General features: G+C 35.7%; 1 protein-coding gene across 31 annotated transcripts in view; it reads left to right on the top strand.

The window, feature by feature from the left end:
* Nucleotides 1–23891, top strand: part of TENM3 (teneurin transmembrane protein 3) — a 1296489-nt gene that overhangs the window by 827699 nt on the left and 444899 nt on the right. For 29 of the 31 annotated variants that reach the window (XM_064710586.1, XM_064710592.1, XM_064710587.1 and 26 more), the window contains one exon: nucleotides 5064–5105. The exons of the other annotated variants lie outside the window; for them this stretch is intronic. The gene's annotated coding sequence lies outside the window, so the exon portion shown is untranslated. The remainder of the gene's footprint in view (nucleotides 1–5063; nucleotides 5106–23891) is intronic. 31 annotated transcript variants of the gene reach the window in all.

The following is a 23891-nucleotide window of genomic DNA, read 5'->3' as shown; positions in this document are numbered from 1 at the left end:
GTGTCATGAGCTCTAGTGAATGCACAGCACTGTTAACAACCAAATTAATTAACAGCATGTTGAAGTTCCATAGAGATCATATAGATATACTTCTGTTGCAATTAAATAAAAAATGTGGGTTTGTGTAGAGGGTGGTAAATCATAATTACTAATATACTGTTCTGTTATTGGGTTTTACTGTGACAAGGTTATAAAAAAATATGTGGCTACAGTGTGTTTGGGTTTTTTCACGCGAACGTCAATGTAAGAATTTTGTACAGAACAATCCTGTTGTTATATATAATTGAAGATGTATAAAACTAGATTTATACAAATATAGACATATATATCTAGTTATACATAACTGTAGGATTTTATGCATATTTTTCCATTTATGTTTGTTGTATAAACTGTATGTATGATTAAAGTCTTATATATTGATGGATAGATGGATGGATGTCACAGAGTCCAAGACTAGGTAAGGTTGGAAGAAGCTGCAGAGAGCCATCTGGTCCCTGTTTAAGCAGGGTCATCCTGGAGCACCTTGCACAGAACTATAACTATATTTTTTAATTTTGGGTGTATTTTTTTGTAATTTCCACATGAATTTTACCTGGGTGGATTTTCCTAGATCTCAGGTTATCACTCAGCCTTTCAGTTTTTGACAGTCCTCTACATCAGAGCTAGTCCTTTACATCAAAGATTCTCTTACCACTGTGGTCCCTGGATCCTTGCACTGCTGGGATTATGGCAGCAGATTATTGTTTATCACAACAGGCTGTAAGGTCCATCCATTCATACTGCATAAGGCTGGTTCTGAGAACTTGGTATTATTTATTCTCCACAGAACTGCAATTTTTGGCTGTTTGTATTAGTTTGTTACTAAGAACTTTGAATCAATTTGCAAGTGATTCGACTCAATAAATTAGGAAATAAAAATGCTCTACAGTATCTTTGGCTCAGGACTTTTCCCAGGTGCATCCAGGAACATGGCTTAAATACAACTTAGAAAAGAGGACTAGTCAGAGAAGTAGTCAGGGTGCTTCTTTGGTTTGGTGCTTGGCGTCTAGCCCTATCTATTCTGTTCTGTGTAACTTGTTCTATGTGGAGGACCCCATTTTGTGAGAAGGTTCTTACCTTCTTAGTTTCTGTGCCATAGATAAGTGAGATAGCATTATGTAGAGTTGATGTTGTTATCTAACTAATCTAGCTCCTCAATTTACAAAAACTTGAGTGATTGTTGCTTTGGGTTTTTAAGTCCTCAACAGAAGCAGAGAAAGAATGCTCACTACCTGTTTTTACCATCTCATCATATAACAGAGCAAAACAGAATGAAGTTGCAGTTCAGTGTCCTGAAACTAGAAACTATTTTTCTGATGTGCTAGGTATTCTTCCCCAGTTCAAAACAATATATTTTTCTCTTAGATGTTAGCACAGCAATATAATCTCTTAAGTTCCAAGCTGGTAGATCTTTAAAGTTGATAGTCAAACAGATAGGATGTGCTGGATCATTTCAGTGTTTTATCTGACAGGCAGCAGTAAAGTTTTATAAGCTTTTATGAGTCATTTTTTTTACATGAAATAGAATTGATGTTTTCCATCTCTTCTATTTTCCGTTTTTTCCCTGGGATGAAAGGTTCCATCTGAGAATGTGTAATAAACATTCCACTGAGTGGTAAGCAAGAATCACTGTCTGGTTGTCTGCTAGAAGCCAAGTGCCATTGCCTAACTCCATGTGTTCTATATGTACTGAGACCTGCTGCCTTCTGGAAAGGCTTCTGAGGGGAGGCAGCCGTATTGCTGCCCTGTTGCCTGAACCAGAGTCATTGTACATTATTTTCTGTTGTCTTCTTCCAGAACCTAGTTAGGAACAATTGGATGCAATTTAAATTTTCTTGTTGAAGATTGGCCTTTTACAGATTTTGATAGAAACAACTTCGTTTTCTTACACACCAGTACCTTGGACAGTGCTGGGAGACTTTTCCCAGGTGTGTTGTGAGAGCTCAGATTGCATGAGCTGAGCTACTATAGATTAACTGCCAAAGAGTGCATTTCCTTTTAAAACCACCACGTGGCTTATTTGGACTGAATCAGGTGCAACTGATGAATTCCACATCTGAGCACCTTAGAGCTGATCAGGGATGAGCCTGTGTTGCTATTTGTTGCATTTTGGCTGCTATTTTCAGTTTTCCTTCCCGTGTTTCTGAGGGCAGCACTCTTTGATCACGCTCCAGTAAATGAAGATCAGAGCATCAAAGGGAGTTAAATATGTTGGCAGTGAGTGTCACCAAGCTTGACTTTCAAGTGTGCAATGCTAGGAATATATTCAGAAATGCTCATTAAGTGAATCAGGACAGTTAAGCACCTAAGAAATGGAATCATGAAGGGAAGAACTTTGAACACAAGATCATCTAAATCTAGAAAAAGGAAATATTCAAGAGAGCAGAGAAATTTTTCTGCATTTTCTTAAATTAAAATACTTTTATTGACAGTTGTAAAATCATAGCTTAGAACTTCTTCCTGCAAGTGATAACATAACTAGAAAACACAAGGATGAGTATTTCAGGTTTGCCTCCAGGCTCTTTTTTTTTTCTGGAGTTCAAGTGCAGGCTTTGTTAAGGTCTATGGTGCAAGTACTCTGAGGACACAGATGCTTAGACACTCAGTTGGGAAGGTTTTTTTGTAATTGTGTAGTTGTGTAGTTTTGTAGTTGTGTAGTTGAGTTTATACCGAACTCAAAGTTTCTCACATAGTGTGACTCAATGATGTGATAACTGTTCATCATGGATTAGAGCATTTTTAATATAGAGCCTTTAGATTTTCAATACCTTGCCCTTACATTGCTACAATTATATTTTTAGTATTTATCTTCTTTTACATTTATATTGTCTGTACAGTCAAGCTGTGTATTCATTTGTATGTATGTCTGCACATATAGTTGAAAAAAATATATTAACAGTCCAGGATTTAAACTTAGGGAGATATATATTGTGCCTCAATAACATATGGGAGAGTTTTCACTGACTTTTATTACCCAGTTTTGTATTTACAGATACCATAGGAAATGCTTTTCAGGGTTCAGATAGAACTTGGATGCACAGATCCAATACCCACCCACTTTTCAGGGTGTAGAGTAAATCAATCTTACAATCTGATGTAGTGTTTACCCTGTTTTCCAGAAGTTAAAAACAGGATGCTTATCCTCTTAATCTCTGCCTGTCAGAACTTTGGAGACAATATTTAGAATTGCTTTCTTGCTTGTTCTGGATTAACCCAGGTAGGCAGCCAAGTTCCATGCAGGCACTCACTGTCCCGAGGTAAGACAGGAAGTGGAATCAGAAGGTTGAAATTGAGACATCTTATGAGATAGACACCGTTTAATAGGTAAAGCAGGAACTTTGAGCACAATCAAAGCCAAGTAAGGGATTCATGCATTACTTCTCATCAGCAGATAGATGTTTAGCCATTTGCAAGAAATCCAGGCTGCATCATGCATAGCAGTTATCTGGGAAGAGAGTACCATAAATCTGGTCATCCTTTCCTCCTTCTCCTTCCCCAGCTTTTTTGGCTGAGCACAATCTCATATGGTGTGGAATATCCCTTTGGTCAGCTGTCATCTTCCAAATCCTTGTGTACTGCCAGCTGGCTCACTGTTAGCTACTATGAAGAAAATTTTTTTCAGAAAACTCTTCCAGACAAAACAAGTACACTACCATTATTTGGATTGTATTGATACCACTCCTAATTCCTGGGTCAGTCAGTTAAACTCATACCTTTAAACAGAAATAAACCCCAGAAAATACTCAACTTTTACACTTGACCTATTATGCTGGAAATAAAAAAAATATAGGTGAAATACACCTTCATACCAGATTTTTGAATTGCTGACAGCACAATGAAATGAAAACCTTTTCTCATGGGGGAAAAGTATTAACACAAATACAGGAAGTGTGCAATTTTTTTACATTCCAACCATCATCATAACTTATTCTTATCACTTGCATAATCACAGCTTCATTAAAGGCTCAGAGAAAAATTGTGCAATCTGTTTTGATTCTTATTTGAAGAGGAGTTCTAGAAACAAAAAATTGTGGCTGTTCATTTCAAGATATACTGTACCCTTTTCTCCTTCCCTTTTTGGCAGATGTTACAATGTGAACTTTATTGGAATGTGAAAAAGATAAGACTGAAACAAGATTTTCAGATTCTTTTGTTAGCAGCAAGAGCATTATTCCATGTCTTCATTTAATTTGCAAAAGCTCCATCTTTATATGTGAAATACTCCCAACTTCCTGATTATTAAAATCAAAAATCATTTTATAGTTTACTCCAGAACACTGAAAGCTTGCAATGCTTATGAAAAATACTCTCTGAAAATGGTTCTTTGTATATATTCTAAGTGCCATTATGTTTGTTTTTCTTTAAAAAATAATGATTATCTTTTCCATATGTTTTATGTTTATTACTGTTAAATACGTTGGCTTTGCAAAGCTATAGCAGTGGGATTTATAGTACATTTACTGTTTCATACATCAAAAAAATTGCAATTGAAAATTCATGTCAGCTGTGCTAAAGTTAGGTAGACCTTTCCCTTAATTCTCAGAATACATGATCTGTTTTCCACAGTGGCAGAAAGGAAAGAACATTTTCATGTGTGACCTGAAGGAATCATATGTGAAAGTAAATGAGGTATAATGAACATGGATTTCCAAAATGCCATTTTTACATTTAGTATTCAACATGCAATCAACACTTCCATATGGTTCAGAGAAATAAAATTGCATTTTACAAGTGTAGTAACATGTCAGTCCAGCAGTAGCTATAATAAATGTTTTATTACAGATAATCTGCATCTCATTTAGACTTTAGGAAAGACACTCAGTGTATGACCATACCATATATCACAATGCAAAGAAGAAAATAATAATAATAAAGAATAAAAAAATATCATCTATCCTATCTTATCCTATCCACCTATCCTATCGGTGGATTTTTCAATCTACCGAGGTATTCTGTAATGATCATTAAACAATTACAAAATAAAAATATTTTCCCAAGATCTTCATAATCTGTTCTCGTTGCAGATTCTTGGCTCATTAGAGATCCTCTCCCATGGAAAGCTGAAGGTAAGATCAAACACCCTCTAGCCTCAAGCTGTGGTGGACCTATGTATTGCATTTGTGTTTTTAAAATGGCACACCATTGTCTAACTGATGGGAGTATATGCACTTTTCTACTGGCTTGTCTATTATCAATAGTTTATGTTGCTGTATCTTATTTATTGTTGCTGCAATAACAGTGTACACCAAAACTAGTAGCACGGAGAAATTGACAGAGCACAATCTTTAGGAGATATAAATGCCTTGTTCATGAAGGAATATCCAGAATGATAAACTCTCTGTCTTGTTACCAGACTCATCAAGGATAGAACATAATTGAATAAATTATAAAATTCTCAAAATTACTTATTAAATCTGTTGTGAGCATTCTCAAGTTTTCGCAAGAAACTGCTGTTGCCTATGTGTGCCATATTGTGATGCTTTTTGATGATACTCCTCTTTTGGTTAATGATTTGAAAATGTAATTTTTAGCCATGATCCCAACTCAGCTGAAAGCGCATAAGGTCCCAGAACTCTGAAATGGTGTCCACTCAAAAATGTTTTAATTTGGCAGCAATCTGGCTGTGAGTAAACCCTAATCTGTCTGATCAGTATGTACCTAGCAACTGCACTGTGTTGAGCAAGTACACGGAGTTTGGGTTTTCCTCCTTTGGTTTTAGCTCAGTGATTTTTCTCAATGGTAACCAAAGTCAAGTAATTTCTAGCTTGTGAACCTCACAAAAAGGGTTCATTTACAACCATATTCTGCATCTTGTGACACCAAATGGAGTGTGTGTTCTTCTATATGACTACAAAAGATTTTAGAACAGCGATCAGAAATGTGTTCTGCTCATTAATGTTTTTACAGTAGCTGCCTTAAAAGAGCTACAGTTTCCTAGAGCAAGTCATTCAGAATTCAACTACACTCTTCAAGTTTAATAGGTTGAGCTCTTTGAGTTCTCCTACCTCCTCCTGATTGATGGTTTGTTTCTTCTTTTAATACAAAATTCAGTAAAATTTCCCACAGTGAAAAGGGTCTTTTAATTATAAAACATCAGCGTGTGGGAATGATTCAATTTACACATCAGAAAAGCTCAGTTACTTGACCATAATTTATTTTTTGTGCTGATCATTTACAGACCACAGATTCTTCTTCCTCTGCCCCCCTCCTCTTCTCACTTTCTCTCATTCTATGTAAAAGAATAAAAATCTCAATACCTTGTAAAAGGCTTTAGATATTGTATCACTTAGTCATCAGAACTAAAGGGTTCATTATCAGACTTTTTTCTACCAGCTTTTACCCCTTTCTCATTTCCTAGTTATGTTGTCATATTTAATTTGTGTTCTGTAATTGCTGAGTAATACAGTTTTTTCTTGTATCTGACAAAAGGATGGCATAGGTAAGGAGGAGTATGGTATCTCACTCATGAAACTGTGAGATATTGCCAGGAAAAGATGTGTGCAGCTCTAATTTTGCTTATTAAACAACCAACTGGCTCTTTTTTTTCCTGGGTCTTTTTTTTTTTTTTTTTCTGTTTGTTTGTTTGGTTGGTTTTTTAAGTATTAACTAATTAATATTGAAATAAAGGTCTGGAAGTGATGGAGAATTTTCTTGTTTCCATGTACTTCCTCAATGATACATTAGTCATCCTGAATGTTTTATTGTCAGAATGTAGTTTAGGACTTGCACTGGTAGGTAAAATAGCTTTTACTAACAGAGCTTTGTAGGTTCTAAATGTGATTTTCCTAGCAAAATCAGCAAAGTTAATCTTACTTTGTGCTTATTATGGCCATAAGAGAAATAAGCACTAAAAAAGTCCAGAGTACCATTTATACAAATATTTTTATATCTACTTACAGATACGTTCCTAAATTTGTTTTGGTTTGAATCAAATGTGGTTTGTGACCACGTATTATTAGATTAGATTATACTCATTTCAGAATGAAAAGTATATGTAGAGAAATGCAGGTATGCACCATTTGTTTTAGGTTGTATGTATAATTCTGGTTCAGCTGAATGCTTAAGAGTATTTGTTGGTTGGCTATTTGTTACTGTAGACATATGATCTACACTACTGAAATACATTGCTTTAATTGTTTCATTTTTTATAATTTAATTTAATCTGTTTAATCATCACTTTGGAAGGGATGTATAAATGGTACTCTAATAAAATATGTGAAACTTGGGAGAATTAAAGCTTCTAATTCTTTTCAGATATTTGAAGGTGCTTCTCCTTTACTCTGGAATAAGTACTTAAACTAAAATAGCCAACACAAATTTGTGTTATGTAATGTTCCTATGAGAGAGAAACTAAAAGACTATTTTCATAATATCTGTACCTGCTGCTGTTTGGAATTCCTTTTATGTAGAAGCAAAAATGTATCCCCACACTAGACCTGAAAGCCAAAACTAGCATGTTTTTGTAAAATGGACCAGTGTAAGAGGTTCTCTTCCATTGTGCATTTGGCCATTACAGGTTGAAGGAATCCAGTTTGATTTTAAAAATCTAAATATCCCCTACTGCAGCTTTCTCTAATTGACCTGTAACTTACTGTATCCCACTCAGTAAAGGGGATAATCTTTACCATATGAGGACAGCAATATAGGCATGCATCTTAACATTAAGTAAACTCATTTTTATTTCCAGAAGATAATTTTAATATTTTTTTATGATCCCCAAGGAAGTATCAGCTCATTGTATCTTCCATCTGACTGGCATACCCTACTGAATGAATGCTCACATACAAGATCTCACAAATACTTATATGGAAGATGGACTGTACTTCTCTTACACAGAGCTAGCTTCAGACATACACAGTTATGCTGTGATTTAGTTCATTCTTTGTTGTTGTCATTGTTTGTTTGAATACAATTGAACTAATTTCTTCCTCTTCACCAGTACACCTGAAGCCAGGAGTAGGTAATGGCTTCAAATGGTTTCCAAGGCTGGTACACTATGGAAACATTGTGTGTCCTGAATGTGTGACCAACCCCTCAGTACTCCTGCTGCTGATGCAGCAGCTGTCCTGTGAAGATGCACCTGGTTCTTCTTGGGCTTCTTTTGGTGCTCCCCATAATAACATCCAGCTCTGTTTCATTGGCCAAGTAGGCCCTGTAGCATTATTCCCAGTGAGTCTGTGTTTCTGATGTTGTCAGCAGTTCCCAATAGTGTAATTCCTCAGCAGAAACCTCAACTATAGGGATTTTTAAAAAGTCCTGCAGTTTTTAATATGTTCAAATCCCTGTTCTTCCAGACCATTCTTGTGAGCATTTACTACAGTAAATAGTAACCTAAAATCAATTACTCTGTACAAAACATTACTTTCAACAAAAAGTCTTTGTTTACAGTTTTTATAATTACTTTTTTTGTGACCATTTATTTTCAACTTCTCTTAAGCTTAAATGCTAGCATTTTGTATTAATTGTATTCAGGACAGTCAAATGGTGTTGTATGTTGTGTTAAAGGTTGCATTTTTAGTAGAGATTTCAACATTTAATAGATGTTCTAATGATAAAGTTTTACAGCAGAAGTTATTATTGGGACAGCCTTTCTTTTCTTTCTTTTCCTTTCATGACAATGTGCATGAGTGCTGAGTGTCTGTTAAGATTGCAGCGTTCTCACCCCAATACAAAGAGCTTTTTGTTTCCACTGTGTTGTATAAATTTTTGGACATCCATGGAATTTTTCCTTTAGTAGGTAAGGATTACAGTGACTTACTCTCTCCTGCTGTAACTTAACTCTCTGTGCACTAAATATTACAGCATCCCTAATCCTTGCATTGTTGATAAGAGAACCAGAGGTGAATTCCCAGCTGATAGTAGGCCCATCTCCCTGGTGGTACTGCTTTATTATTTTGTTTTGTGGTTTGCTTTGGTTTTTTTTCTACAGTTAACTATCTTTGTGATTACTGTTTAGATGTAGATATGATTCCTAAACATTGCTATCAAGTTTTTACCAGGCTGCCTATCTTTATGAGCTGTAGAGAGGCATGGCCAGGGAAATAATTTTTTTCAAGTTGTCCTCAAAAATAAAAAAAACAAGCAGGTATCATATTCAGTCTTTTTAACTGTCATCTTCTCGAGCAATCAGTCAGTCACCATGTCACTGGATGGATGTTATTATATTTTTACACGTTTATATCATCTTTGCAGAAAACTGAACTGTTTGGCATATTAGTTGCAAATGTGAGAAATTATTTGTTGAACAAAATAAAAGTCTTAGCCATGCTTAGGAAATGGTTGAAGAAGAGTTGGAAATCTCTGCCATCAAAGCTGAGGTCCCCCTCTGAAGGCCTCAAGTTCAGCCTGGGAGTCTCACAGGCCTGAATTCCTGGACATAATTGCCTTTCTGAACACACTACTTCTCATTTTTGCATTCAAAATCCAAGATGGGATTAGTGATGGTGCTAGTTTCTATCTTTATAAAAGTATTTCCTTCAAAGTGGGAAAACTTCTATATCCTCAGATTCTGAGCTGTAGGAGGAAGGATCGTGTTTTAGCCTAGTGCTTTGTGTAAATACTTTAGGAAATGTCGATTGGAGCCAAGATTCTTCTGTCCTGGTCAGATTTCACCATGTCAAGGGAAATTTTTCTTACTACCTTAGTCATGGGGAATTTGGCTTGCCTCCCATGTACAGCTCCTGTTGAAAACCTTTCCTTGAGATGCATAAATTTATTTGTTCAATCTCTCAAGCCAGAGAAGATATTAAAGCTATTAAATTTTAATCTGTTATCATCACAATCAACATCATATTTTTAATCAGAAGTGGCCAGAGATGTTTGATCAGTTACAAGCTTAATTTTTTCAGGTTATTAAGCAGTTCCTGAGCATGTCTAGCTTAACCTGTTGAACAGCAGAATAAAGTAAAGGTATGCCTCCTTTGTAAAACTCAGATGGAAACCAGCCCGTAACATGCATTTTGCCATAAAATCAAGATCCTGAACCTCTTGGGATCAGAAAGTGAATATGAGCCCTTACTCTTGAGCCTCAGCACAACCTGCTGGCATAGCCACAAGCAAGAGACAGCAGCTGCAGAGACAGTGCTGTTTCACCAGGACAGGGATGCCCCAATGCATACAGGCCATCAAGTGACCCACTATGAAGTATTTTGGGAACTATATCCACTGCAGATATGGTGCTTAAGGACATGGGTTAGTGGTGGGCTTGGCAGAGCTGGGTTAACAGCTGCACTTGACGATCTTAAAGGTCTTTTTCAGCCTAATGATACTGTAATTAATTTTTTTTTTTCTTCTTAAAACATGAAGACTTGCTTTTTTCCTGAGGAACCATTTCTGTCTTTATTGGTAGGATTCTCCTTTGATGCATTAGCAGAGATAACAGGCAAAGGGACCTCTGAAGGTTCCCTTCCCCAGTACAGAGCAGTGGGGAAAAGCACTGTGCCTAGGGAAGTGCTGCATCAGCACAATCCAGGATTTTCAGTACTGCCTTTTAGGACCTTTTACTGTTTGGCAAAACTTGATTTTAATTCAATGGCTTGTTGGCTTTAAGAGAGATGTCATTCAGTCCAAGATCAGAGAATAAATATCCCAGGTGCAAAAATTGAGAAAAAGAAAATACTGTCATTGCCCTTCTGTAAAAAAAATATACTAACTGGATAGTAGAGTAGTAGTGTTTTACTTTCTATGTATAAAATTCTGCATTTTTTTTTCAGGAAAAATGTTTACAGTTGAATAGAACTTGGGGTTTGTCATATATTATGAATGCAGTTGAACTAATTAGGGCATGGGTGTTTTGTGTAGTGTACTAGATAAAAAAGAACAATTCTTTTCAAGCCAATGAACTATTGTTTCCAAAAAGTATTTTGTTATTTTCCTTCGAGATACTAAAATCTTTCTTGTGGTTTGTTATGGCTCTTTGAGCAACTTTTAAGGCTAATTTGTGATAGATTCTGTACTGTGATTTTTTTGTATTTAGTCTATTGAAACCATCTAACTTGAATAGCCCAAGAGAGCTAAGTCAGGAAGCATAGAAATCAAGAAAACCTGCAATGGTACTTTAAGCTGAACCAGAAGCTAGTGGAATTCAATTTTTGTTGAAAGAACGAAGTGAGTATTTTTCTTGAAAGAGCAAAAGACTTTGTTTTCCCCCAGAATTGTGATTCTGTCTTAATAAATTGTGATTTCTGTATGTTTTGTGTAAAATAGAAAACAACATTTGAATTTTTAATTTTTCAATGTAGTTTAATAATCTCTATAGGAAGGGGTAGAGTTTTCTGGAAGGGAAATTTGACCTCCAGTTTAAGTCTGAAGAAGTTTGGGCCATATTCTTCATTTAACAGTGATAGGAAAGGACATTTTCGTGCATGCTATGCTTCTGAGTTGATGGCAAACTGGTCTCAGGTTCAGATATCAGTTAAGATATTGAGAAGAGGCTTTGCACTGGCTCAGTGTGCTTGAGGATACTGCACAAATTATGTTGTTCACAACATTCATTTTAACATTATAGTCAGACAAGCAGAAAGGTGAACAGAAGCTTTATGGAGGTCAGTAAGGTGGTGATTGATCTGATTTTCCCTTTAATAGAGAAAAACAAATAAGGAAAGATCATTTGAATGACACAAGTCAATGAACCAGGTGAAACTCACTAGAAATTAGGGAAATGGTTTGTTATATTGAGACTACCCAACAATTAAATTAAGTACTAAAATCCAGATGTACAAAATCCCATGTTAAAATTGTAATGCACTTGATAATAGCTGTGTCAGACACTATAAAACAGTGTACAATATATGCTAATTTATTAATTTGTTATGAACCAGTCACATGGGTAATGGGTTTTTTGCATAAAATTAGGGATCTTCAACAGGGTCCCACTGAGTTTTGGGGAAATCCCCAAAAATTGCAACTCTAGCGCATGTGAAGCTCAATGCGACTGCAGAGTTCAATTACAATTTGAGTTTTTTAAGTGGAACTTTGATACATAGTATTTCAGATGCCAGTTGTCAGCAACAATGTTAACTATGCTGTTTTTAAAAGAAAAAAAAAAAGTGAAGGATTGTATTCCCCTGGTCTGCTCACTCTGCAGTTGATGAAAGTAGTTATGAATTTAGTGATTGAGGCTGAAGCTGCTGTAAGAGGCAATATAAGCTACCTTCCACAAATACCTAAAAATAGGGTAACCATGCCTGAGTATGGAAGCTTCAGGTGTGATTTTGGCAAGTGTTTCTGTTACTGAATGCGTATCTGTCATGTGGGAAAAATGGTCTAATCTCAGCTGTAAATGCTGAGAATTACATGTCACTTCCCTTCAAGCAATAAATGCTCTTTTGTCTATCTAGATTTTGTTATGTTTTTCACAATAATTCCTAACAGTGCAGTATGTCATTAAAATATCAAAATCCAGTAAGTCAGCTGGCAATAAATGCAAAAATAGAGATCCATAGCAAAGATTAGTGATGTCTAAAAGTGGTTTATGGGTCCTAGTGGGATTCCTCCTTTTTTAACAACAAAGTGCAGAGTGAAAGAATATGCACAGCTTACTTTGTCTTCCTATTTCTTTTGATCTGAAAGAACAATCAGATAGGGCTGATTTCTGAAGACAGTTCAGAATGAACAGATCTCAGTTGCCCCCAGTGATAACCATCATTGTCAACAGGAGGCATTCCAGGTACTGACACTAGAGCCTTAAATGTTCAGATACTGAACATTTTATCTTTTATTTTAAAAACTACTGCTGGGAACTCTCTTTATAGAATGCAATGGATGATGAGTATTTAGAAGAAGAATGAACCCTGAAGGAGAATAAAGCTCAAGCCTCAGAGACCATCACTGAACACCAGAAGGACAGAATAATTTAAGGTTACAGTGGGGAATTTCATGCACACAGAAAACCTGAAGCTGTGGGAAAAAAAAATGGGATGATAGAACTCAGGAGTTACAGTCTACAAAATGAAAACTAAAATTATTTAAAGATCCTGGCCCTAATGGGCTTTTGTCCAGGTTAGTGAACCTTCTGTCAGAGTTCAGCAACACTAAGTGCTTTTTCATAGGGAAGGCTCAGAACTGCAATCTTTTGCAATGATGATAATCAAATATGAGGAGGCTGGATTACACTGGTATGCAGAAATGCTAATAAGTGCCTTCTGTAAGCCTTATCACTTGCAAGTGCCATCAGTTGCACTTGTACACGCAATCTTCAGCGCTCAGTCTTTGAAGAAAATATTGATTTTTGACAGGGTGTGACAACTTGGTTTTACATGACTCAGGTACATTGTACAAAGCTCACTGAGCAAGGCACAATGCCAGGAAGTTGCTATGAAAACTGATTGTTTACTAATGTAAAAATGATAATATTTTTCTAGTTTAAGGGTAATAGCACGTCACCTGCTGTAGAATGCTGCTGGTTTTTTTTTAATTAGAAGTTAACTATCTTTGTGATCACCTAAGTTAGTAGTGATAGCTTAAGAAACATCAAAACTATTAAAAAATATACTATTATCAAGGATAATTAACTTTGAATGAGCAGATGCTACTGAATTAATGGTCAGAGGGGTTTTTTTACGTGCTTATCACTGCTACTGCAAAATACTTGTTATTCCTCATCTATTCCTCTTTCAAATAATTTGCTTACTAAACCTGGATACTGAATCTAAACACATTGGCTCCTGTCCCCCCTCTGGTGCCATTGTTGCTGTCATGGGTTTTGGATTAAGGCCTTTGTCTGTTTTTACTCTCATAACTGGAGAAGAGTTACATTTCAGAGGGTTTCCAAATAGGAGCTCTATTAGCATATGCATCCCCCTGGCAGAGAAGAGAAATATGGACTTATATAGATTGAGTCAAACCAAACTGTTATTTCTGAGCATGTGGGCAATATTTGTTTAAATCTAAGGAAGTCTTGAAATTATATAACTTTCACAAGTATCTGGCCAGACTTGAGTAGAAGGTAGTGAATTTTGTAGTCCAGCAGAATTTATCAGTGTTGATAGACCAAATTCAGGTGCTGATGAATTGATGACCTGGTTTGTTATTATGAATGTCTGTGAGTAATAAACAAGATAAATTCAAAACATATATTTGAAAGTGAAAATTGTTGAGAAGTAGAACTAAAGGTCTCTCCTCTTCTTTCTCCCTCCAATACCTGGATTTGTCCCTTCAGCATTACACCAGTTTCTACTCGTGTGAGAAATGCATGGTTTTTAGGACACATTCAGTGTGTCTCCTTGGGTTGGCTCTACCTATAGCCACTCTTGAGGCCACACTGCCCAGTTTCCTAAGCACACAGGAATGCCTGTTTTTTCTCCAGATTTCCTTGGTTGGTAAGTTACTGCTGGTTCTGGCCAGCAAGGAAAATGCAGTTCTGTGACTTTCACATATATCCCTCAAAACTGATGGGAGTCTTTCTGCAGGCAGATCAGAGCAAGTCAAGTTAGAAGCGCCAGATTACTTTTGGGAATATCATGTGTGACTCTTTGGCATTCATTTTTCTATCACCCAGCAATGGTGTCTGTCAGGTAATGTTCCAGGAACACAGGTGTAAACAAAGAGGTTTACGCAATCGGAACATAATTACTTGGCATGCTGCACAAAAAAGGTTGCAGTGATAGCAGGTGTGGAGTACGATTTCTCATTTATATATCTTGAAACAATTTTTTCAAATGCAAATGTTATGTACCAGGTGCAAAAGTAAAACGAATAATCGCTTTGGCTTGTTGTGTTTTACAGAACAGTTTCTAAATAGATGTGCATGAAGACAATTGAAAATACTCTATAGAAAACATGTTGGGAATACCTGTACACTTTAAGATGGGTTCTAGGTTACATAGAATTCAATTTGTGATGGTGAAACACATTTTAAAGAGAAGCATCTGACCTATAAATCTGAAGAGACTGTTCTCTTTAAATAAGCATAATTCAAATTTAAGCCAGCTGGGACTTCTTGAATTTTGACAAGATTTGTATTTATTGAGCAGATAAACTATTATGTTGGTGTTCTCTACTGCTAGCAAACATGCACCATTAGGTAACTGGAGATTGAAACTGCACTGTGGGCTTATATAAAACCAGAGACCATCTTGCTCTTAAAATACATAGAGCAAAAACCTGCTGCAAAAACACTTCCATATTTTCCCCCACCCAAAATGTCAAAGCTCTCTTCATGTAGCGAGTTTTTATCAATGGCACTGATCTGAAAGCCCACCTTGCTGATCTTTTTTCATAACTGCAAAGCCTGTATATTGCTTTAATTTTTATGTTGAGTTATACCGTGTTGACAAATTCTGTAGCCCTTCTATGACAGGGCAATATGAAAACCTTTCTTTCCATGCCTACCCAAGAAATCTTTGGGGTTAAATGACAGGGCTCTACCAGTGATTTGTCTGTCACAGAGAACTGTAAATTGCAGCCTGTCTCCAGGATAGTGTTTAGACATTCTGAGATTAATGGTTTTGCATAGACACTTTGGACTTCAAATGATTTTGAGATAAGCTCCATCAAGAAGATTCTTCCAGTTAGAACTCAACTGAAAGTGCTTTGCATTTCAGCTATGTTTATATGTAACTTTGTTGGTACAGAACAGACAGAATGTGGTGTAAAACCAAAATGGTATCTCATATGTTCCAGTTTCAACTCCAGCTTAACTCTTTGTGACAGGATTCTTTTTTATGGTAGCTCTTAACACTTTCAGATTAACAGCACTGAGACATCTTTGTTACTTGACTGAGGAAATCATATCTTTTCTCTTGAAGGAGCTCAGCTAGGAAGGAAGGTCTGTATCCTAAATTTAGGGAAGAGGAAACTAAAGTGTATTAATCTCCTCTCCTGGGAAATCCATTTAAGAATGTGATAATTCATTCACTTTTCAGAATCTGAATTAGTAATTGATATGTGTTCTGCAGCAAATGAGATATTATAATTCAGGAACTCTAACTTTAGACAAAGGTAATAATAAGGTTTCTTTTTTGTTTAATGGGGAAATGAGAAAATGTTTGTCAGAAAAAATGTAATTAAAGCAGGTATTCCTTTTTCATGCATTCTATCATCTCCTGATTAAAAAAAAAAACATATATAAAAAACCCTACCTTTTTTTAAAATTGGTTTTCAGCTCTTCTAATAGGTACTGAAGGTTGTATGGTTTCGGTAGAATAGTACAGAGTCAGATGCCACAGCAGTGGTGGAGCCATGGCAGAGCAAGCATTATGGACTAAATATTTGTCTTAAGTAATCTGAAGTTCCTCGATGCTACCTCTCCCCCTAGACTAAGAAAGACAATCCCTTATTACTTAAGCAGGCTTTTAAAAAAGATATATTGTATTATTGACCATATATACACCACCAAACTCTGACAGTGTGCAGACCCATTATGTGACCTGGAGTAGGAATTTTCCTGTTGGATGGCACTCTGTGTCTGCCCTGTTCACTTTAGGATCAGTGCAGTTACATAACATCAGGTTTCTTAGTCATATCATGTGATTTAGAGGAGAATTAAAAGGTCTTTTCAGGAAAAAAATAAAAAAGCTCTTCTTTGCAGAATGGTATGCAGATTTGTTCAAACATTTATAGAAAAGTCTTCACGATTTTTTCATTTCAGTGTTTAAGTTTTTACATATAATGTCTGTGAGTCTTGTTTAAAATATTTGTGATCGAAACATTGAATATGATATAAAGAAGGCTGAGATAAAAACAGATGGATTTGAATAGCAGGTTGGAAGTTTATTAATTTAATATACCAAATATTAGATGTGGTCTGTGCAGGAAGTTGCAGGACTCCTTCCATAACATCTCACAGCAGATGCATAGTGTCTTCAGCCAGCCTGCCAGTGATTTGGATGCTCTTTCTGTCCTGTGTCAGGTAAATAACATAAAACCTGGTCACTAAAGGTAACAAAGACCTCACACTGCTGAAGGACCAGTGTCCACTAGGAGAATGCATGAAAATTCCCATGTATGGGAGCAAACCAACTGGAATTTTTTGAAGCGGGCACAGGCCCTGGCCTCCTACTGACTGATTAGCAGCAAAACTCTTTAAAAGCCATTAAAAAAAATAAAATTCTTCCATACATATGTAAGACAGCTAGATTCAAACCACACCAAACTGAAGTCAGTTTGGGTGTGACAACTGGATAGAGCTGCAAGGCTCAGGGACAGAGCTCCTGCAGCAGCATTATAGTTCAGAGTTTATGTAACAACTATAAGTGAGGGGCTCCTGAAGCCCTAGGGTGCAGTTTAGATGATGAATGCACGAAATTAATGTATAAGCCTCTATTTCCCTTTGTCAGAGAGGAGAAGCCATCCTTCAGGAGAAGTCAGTTTTGTGTTACTCAGTGACATGCATGATTTTCTCCTTTAGAGATTGAGTTGCTTGCATAATGAGGTAACCTGCAATTGCCTTCACTTGCTGAAAACTGGACAGGATAGCAAGTATTTCAGTTAAAAAAAAAAAAAAAAGAAAAAAAAGAAAACAAACCAAAAAAAACCCCACCAAAAACCAGCCCAGGACTCCCAAAAAATAATTCAACTGTAATAGGTTAACTTGTTTGTTTTGATGCAGCTATGGAAAGTCTTTGCACCTTTATTTTTTTTAACAACCAGAGCTAAAGTTCACAAAAATTATAAAGCACTAATGAGTGTATGTAAAAAATCCTATTCTGAATGTGATTAGTGCATGCCCCTTGCTAATGTCAGCAGTTATTTTTAGTGGAGAGCATTTGTAAGATCTGGCAGAGAACTCTTGAAATGTCAGGAGGGTAAGAGGAAGCATAGCAGAAGCCAAATACATAGATAAATATGTTGGAGGGTTTTAATACTAAGTCCGTCATTTTTTAAAAGACAAGATGCAGCTGTCTTGAAACTGTCATGGTGGATCATAGTTCCCCTCCCAAGTCATAGGTATTGTGCAGACATGATGTAATTCCTTAAATTTTAGAAAGAAGCTTGATTTCCTTATGAAAGAGCTTGTTCTCCTTTCCCATCTTGTTTGCAGATGGATGATTGTTAAGCAGCATATTTCACTCTACTTTTAACTGTGTGTTACAATTATGTAATTTCTTTCTGACAGAAAGATCATCAAGATTTGCCTCAAAATTCTGTCTTACATACCAAAAAATGTACCCATTCAAACCCTTCTGGAAGCTGTAAAGGGAAGAGCAGTTCTTTTATAGCATTGTTCCAGAGCTCAGGAGCATTTTATCATTTTATTTGATACTGTAATACCTGCTTCTTGCAAGGTATACTTTATTAACAATATTTTCAAAGTGAAATATGGGTCAGATTTGTATGCAGCAGTATTTCAAGCACATCTTTCATCTCATGAGGATTCTCACTTTCTGTGCTGTTTCTAATAACTGATTATATATTTCTATTTGCATAAAGCCAGGAAAGCTGCTGAGTCGTTATTGGTGCAAAACTTGATACCTCTTAAGATTAAATAATTTAGCTTTTCAGTAGTGCAGGAATAGCACTTACCTCTTTGATAAACATTGTGTTCACAGATTTCATATCATCCAAGCTCATTTTCACTTACACATTATGCAGAGTTCTTTACTGGATGGGTGTTTTCTAAAAGTCTCCTAGATAATTCCCATTGTAAAGTGAGTCCTGTGTCCTCTACACTGAATCAGTTCTGGTGTCTTTGCATCAGAACTCTGTCCTCAGAAATTGCTCTGAATCCCTACAATTATTAAGGTCTCTTTAGACAGACTCGAGGCATCAGGGTCACCAGGAACAGAAAGCTTCCAAATAACTTCCAAGTATCCTTTTCTCATTGGCTATGGAAAACCTGCAGAACTGTACCATTTTACAGATGTTACATGCTTCATTGCTTTGCAGGAAAGGTAATTTTCATCCTTTGAAAGTAGATCAGGTTATGGAAAATTACATTCAGAGTTGAAGATAGAATGGAGCATCCAGGTAAACAAATGACATACTAATGGCCAAAAAAAACAGTCTAAGTCCTCTTCAATTGCAGTGCATGTTCTGAGAATTAAAATATAGGATTTATTGATAGTCTGATTTATTTCTGCTTAAAATAGAAATGACAGGACTGTGGTGGAAAATGAAAAAGAATAACTTAAGTTTATGAATGCAGTCAGCAATTTTAAATGTGATGCATTTTTATTGTTTTAAAGTAATTTTTAGAGTGATTTTTTAAGTTCCCTTAAAAATATACAGCAATTAAAAATTCTGCTTGCTGCCAAAACATGGAGAATTTGAATAAAAATAAATAGATAAGTAAGGTCAGTAAAAAAGCTTAAAGGACATTATCAAATTTTAGCACATCCAGAATTTGACCTAATATATTTTAAAATGTCTATTTTTATATGTGCTCTGGGCCTGATAATCCTGCCAAAATTAAAATTCCAATGGAAATAAAAATTATCAGTTATGCAGCCAGATCACATTAGTGCAATTTCTTTTTTGTGTTTGCCGGTAAATTGCCTTTTTCTGTTACTATTTCCTTGGGCTAAATACTTCAATACATAAATACAATGTTCTGAAGCCTTTTTAAGACTGACTTTGTTTTGCTCTACTACAGTAATACAGCAGGCAGACAGTTAGAAGACTTGTATATTCCCAAAGTCTAATATTATGAAAAATTATGTGCAAATTCCATTCGATGTTGTGAATTTATTTTAGAGATTTATTTCAAAATAGTGTTTCTTTTGTTTATATAATTACTCTGTGAAATTTCAGCTATTTAATATCAAAATCTTTGGATAAATGCTGGTTTGGGTTTAAAGTATGAGCTAAAAAGAGGGGGTAAGATAAAACACAAGATCATTTCTTTTTGTTGCATTTTATTCATACAGAATATTACGAACTTTATTGTTGATGAAGCTAAGAATGAGAGAAGATAGATGTCAAAAGGCAGATAGTTTTGCATTGGTGTGAAAGAAAAATGGCTCACATAAAAATAAATAAGCTTGGAACTATAAAAATATTGAATATAAAAACAGTTTTTGTGAGAGAATAGGAATTTATATTTTTTAATGGGGAATGGATAATGGCATAAGAGTGATTGAGAAATTGCTGATGTCAAAGTACTTTTTCAAGAGAAATTACCATGAGACAAAACTAGGGCAGGGTTCTGAAAAATTAAAAAAAAAAAAGGCAACCTGAGTTTAGGCTCTGAGTCCAGATTGAAAGCTCTTTTATAGCAGTGCTGATATTTGAAAAGTGCTTAACGCTCAAGTTTTCCCATTGAGGTCAGTGGTTTAGAACAATAGAGTCCTAGAAACCAAGTGTGAATATAGGCACTGGAGGCTCCTATTTTTGTGATGCTTCATTAATATCTTGATAAATAGCACAGTACAAAAGAAGCTAAGACAATCTGTAGAGGAAGGATTTGTTGCAGGGGAGAGCTGGGATCTTCATCTGAATCCATGGAGAACCCAGAACAAGAGGCTTAAGAAAATTTCAGGTTGACATTAGCAAGATCTAGTTACCAGGAAGGAAAGACAAAAGACTGTCACTTTTCAAAAGCAGTTGTCTTGGAAAATAAATCAGAGATTAATTAAGGGGACCACAAGTGTTGAAATAAGGCAGAAAACCAGATCAAGGTGTGCTGGAGTCTGGAGAAAGAAGACCAGAGAGAGGGAGCCAAAAGAGAATGAAAGAAAAACTCATAGTGGGAAAAACCTCACCAGTATGCAGAGTTCATATGAAGGCAGAATTTGCTCTCAAAAAATGCTGGTTTAGCACATTACTGTTTGCCTACACATTTTGACTGCTCTGTGGGCCATGATTGAAAAATACAGATATTTTTGAGATACATGTCTGTCATGTGAATACACAGTATTATAAGGAAGACTTAGGGCTATGAATCTCCTCTTTTTCTGTTCCATATGGCATTCCTGATCTTTACTTGACCAAGTAAGTAATGAATATATCTTACAATAACTTGAATAAATTCAAAAAAGAGAGAAAAGGCTTTGGAAGTTTTTATACATAAATTTGCGGAATTTGTCGTGTGCCATTTTGCAGTTCAGCAGATTGGCTTTCAAGGCACTTGGCCCACACTAATCTTTGAACCCAACAGAAAAACACTGCTGTTGCAGTTGTATTGCAGAACAGTGAAAAATTGCTAGCAAGCTGGATATTTTGGTTTTTCTGAGGGAGTTCAGAAGTTGCTAATAGCTTGGTAACAAAACAATTAAATACTATTATAATGTTGTATAGCTTGTCAAACAAAAGGCATGTCGTATCATTTTAATTTCCCAAAAGAATCAAAATTATGAGACTCTGAGAACGTACTTGTCTACCTCATCTACCTGCTCTGCTACTCATTACAATCTTTAGTGTAACTATGCTTCTGTTGATTTTGTGGAACTAGAAAAATATGTTTCAAGAAAATGTAATAGGCAGTAGTCAGGTTCCTTCTGAGATGTCAAATACCTACTTTATTATAGCAAGAAAGTGACAGTCAATTTAAATCAGAATTTATTGAGAACATTAAGAGCTGGAAGGGCTTTGGCTAATCACTGTAATGTCCTCAACAAATGGTAAATGAAAGCATGAGGAAATTGAGTTAACACAAGTTAAAAGTTCACATACTTACTGAATTATATTAAAAACCCTATAACCTAATTAAATTATCTAAAACTACTCATTTCAGTCTGTCCTGTTGTTCTAGTGAATGCATATGATGATATTTTCTTAGATGTGTAACAGTTGACAGCTTCAGCATGAATCAGATAAAAAGCCAATGAACAAGATCAAAGGATTAATTATTTACAAATCGGCAATATTCTGAATAGTTGTACTTAATGATGAAAGGAATTTTGCATTGATGCTTCTTTATATACTTCATATTTTTAACTTAAAAGATCAGTATTCTCCAAACTTAAATACATGGATAAAATGCATCCATTTATACTCCTGTATGGAATTTTCTGGGGGAAATGCAAGAGAGGGTAAAAGTAGTGTGTGGGATGGATTTGTCTATAGTCGTGTATTTCAGGTATGGTGACTGCAAAAGCTGTATTTTAGCTGGTTTTGTACCATCACAGTGCTTAACAAAGACCCTCTAAATGCCTAATTTTTACAGTAAGATACAACATCAAGGATCGTGTTTTCTGAGTTTTTATATTAACTTACAGGAGACAAACCTTTCAATTCCTTTGCTTTGGTTTTAAAGCAAAGGAAGAAAATTTCTTCCCTAGTATGGCTGGCAAATTTTCTGCAATTCCTCTCACAGATTCAAGTTTTATTGAAAATAATGGGCAAATAAAATTTTTTTTGTGCTTTCAGCTTATGACTTAGGAATTTGTACTTGAAAATGATAGACAGATCTTTGTGAGAAATTTGAGTCAGTAGTGAGATAGCAGCATGTACATGAAGTATCATTCTCAATTCTAGCAGCACAGGGGACTTTTTCAAGAGAAAAAATTTCGGTAGTGGATAGCAGAAGTTTTTCAATTTGTAGAATTTTTCACTGTATATATTTGCTGGCTCTTTTTCCCTGAAATGAGAAAATCATGCAGATACAGCTCATCTTTTGGCTGACCACAGAGAACAGAGCCACCATTTGAATACCTTTTCCTTGTACAACTCAAGTGCTACAGAGGAGTCATCTCTGTCACCTAACACACAAATGTGTAAGGACAGTCACTGAAGATAGCACAAGAAAGAGACAGTTCTCACCTCTAAGGGAAAAAAAAGAGATAGTGTGCCTGAAATAAAATATCAAGGTGGCATTCCAACAACATTCAAATTGGATGTATCCCGTAGGAAGTTCCATATTTTATTTTTCCTGGAGATACGTTCTCAGCGAAGAATGTTTGCTAAAAGAGAAAAGCAAATGTACAAATTAGGTTGTTCTCCCACCATTAGATAAAGAATTATTTTATTAAGTGAGAGGAGCTGTCCACTCCTATGCTAAGTGCTTGTCTACCAAAAAGAAAGGATATCATTGATTGTTTATTGCTGGCACCAAGATGAAAGAAATTTTGTCTGTTTGGCTCCCTGATGATTAGTTTATCATTAAGGCTTACTGAAAAAGAAATGAAAAGCATTACCTTTTTTTTGCCTTTAAGTTTTTCATACTTTTTCTCCATTAAAAACAAAGAAACTTAAAGTGTATTATATGTAATGTATAATATGTATTTGGAATAAATAATATGTTATTTCTGTGTAGCAGACAACAGCTAGTTTTAAAACTGTTTTTCACACACGAATAGACCACCACCAAATAGACAAATACAAGAAAAGAAAACAACCCACACTATAAACAGGATACTTCAGCATTTCTGGGTAACCTGAAAGCAGCTTTAGGGAAACCTATGAAAATAAGGATAAGTTTACCTTTTTGTAAATACAGAAAAAGCTTAATTTAAAATTGAGGTATTTATATATATTTGAAACAGAAAAAAATCCCATCAATTTATCAGTCAGAAGTGAAGGAAAAGTCTCTTGGAGACCAGCTCAGAAAGCCTGGTACAGTCTGAGATGGTGACCAAACCCAGAGCAACTTTCCAATCTGTAGTGTAACCTAAAAGCATTAAGAATTATTCCAGTGAATGATCACTTTGGAGTGCTTTTTTTTTTCCTTTCAATATGAATTGGAAAGAGTTGTTTTAACAAATGAGAAGAAGGAAAGGATAATAAGTTATAAGTCTGAAGTGCTGTCTGAAATTCCAGCATTTGTAGTAGGTAATCAAATTGCCTTCCCTTTGGTGGTGAGCTGCCCACCCTTGGTGATGAATGCCGTGTATCTGTCGCTCCTGAGGCATCTCTGCACTGAGGTTCAGGATCCAGAGAAATCAGTGTGCTTGTACGGATGTAAAGCTGGGCTAGTGGCTAATGCCATGAAGGAAAATTCAAAAACTCAGAATTCTGTATGTGGCTCTCAACTAAAA

The sequence above is a fragment of the Zonotrichia leucophrys genome, chromosome 4 (genome assembly GCF_028769735.1).
Source record: "Zonotrichia leucophrys gambelii isolate GWCS_2022_RI chromosome 4, RI_Zleu_2.0, whole genome shotgun sequence".
Taxonomy (NCBI): Eukaryota; Metazoa; Chordata; class Aves; order Passeriformes; family Passerellidae; genus Zonotrichia; species Zonotrichia leucophrys.
Note: the sequence above shows the minus strand (reverse complement) of the source record. Positions and strands in the feature narration are given on the sequence as shown.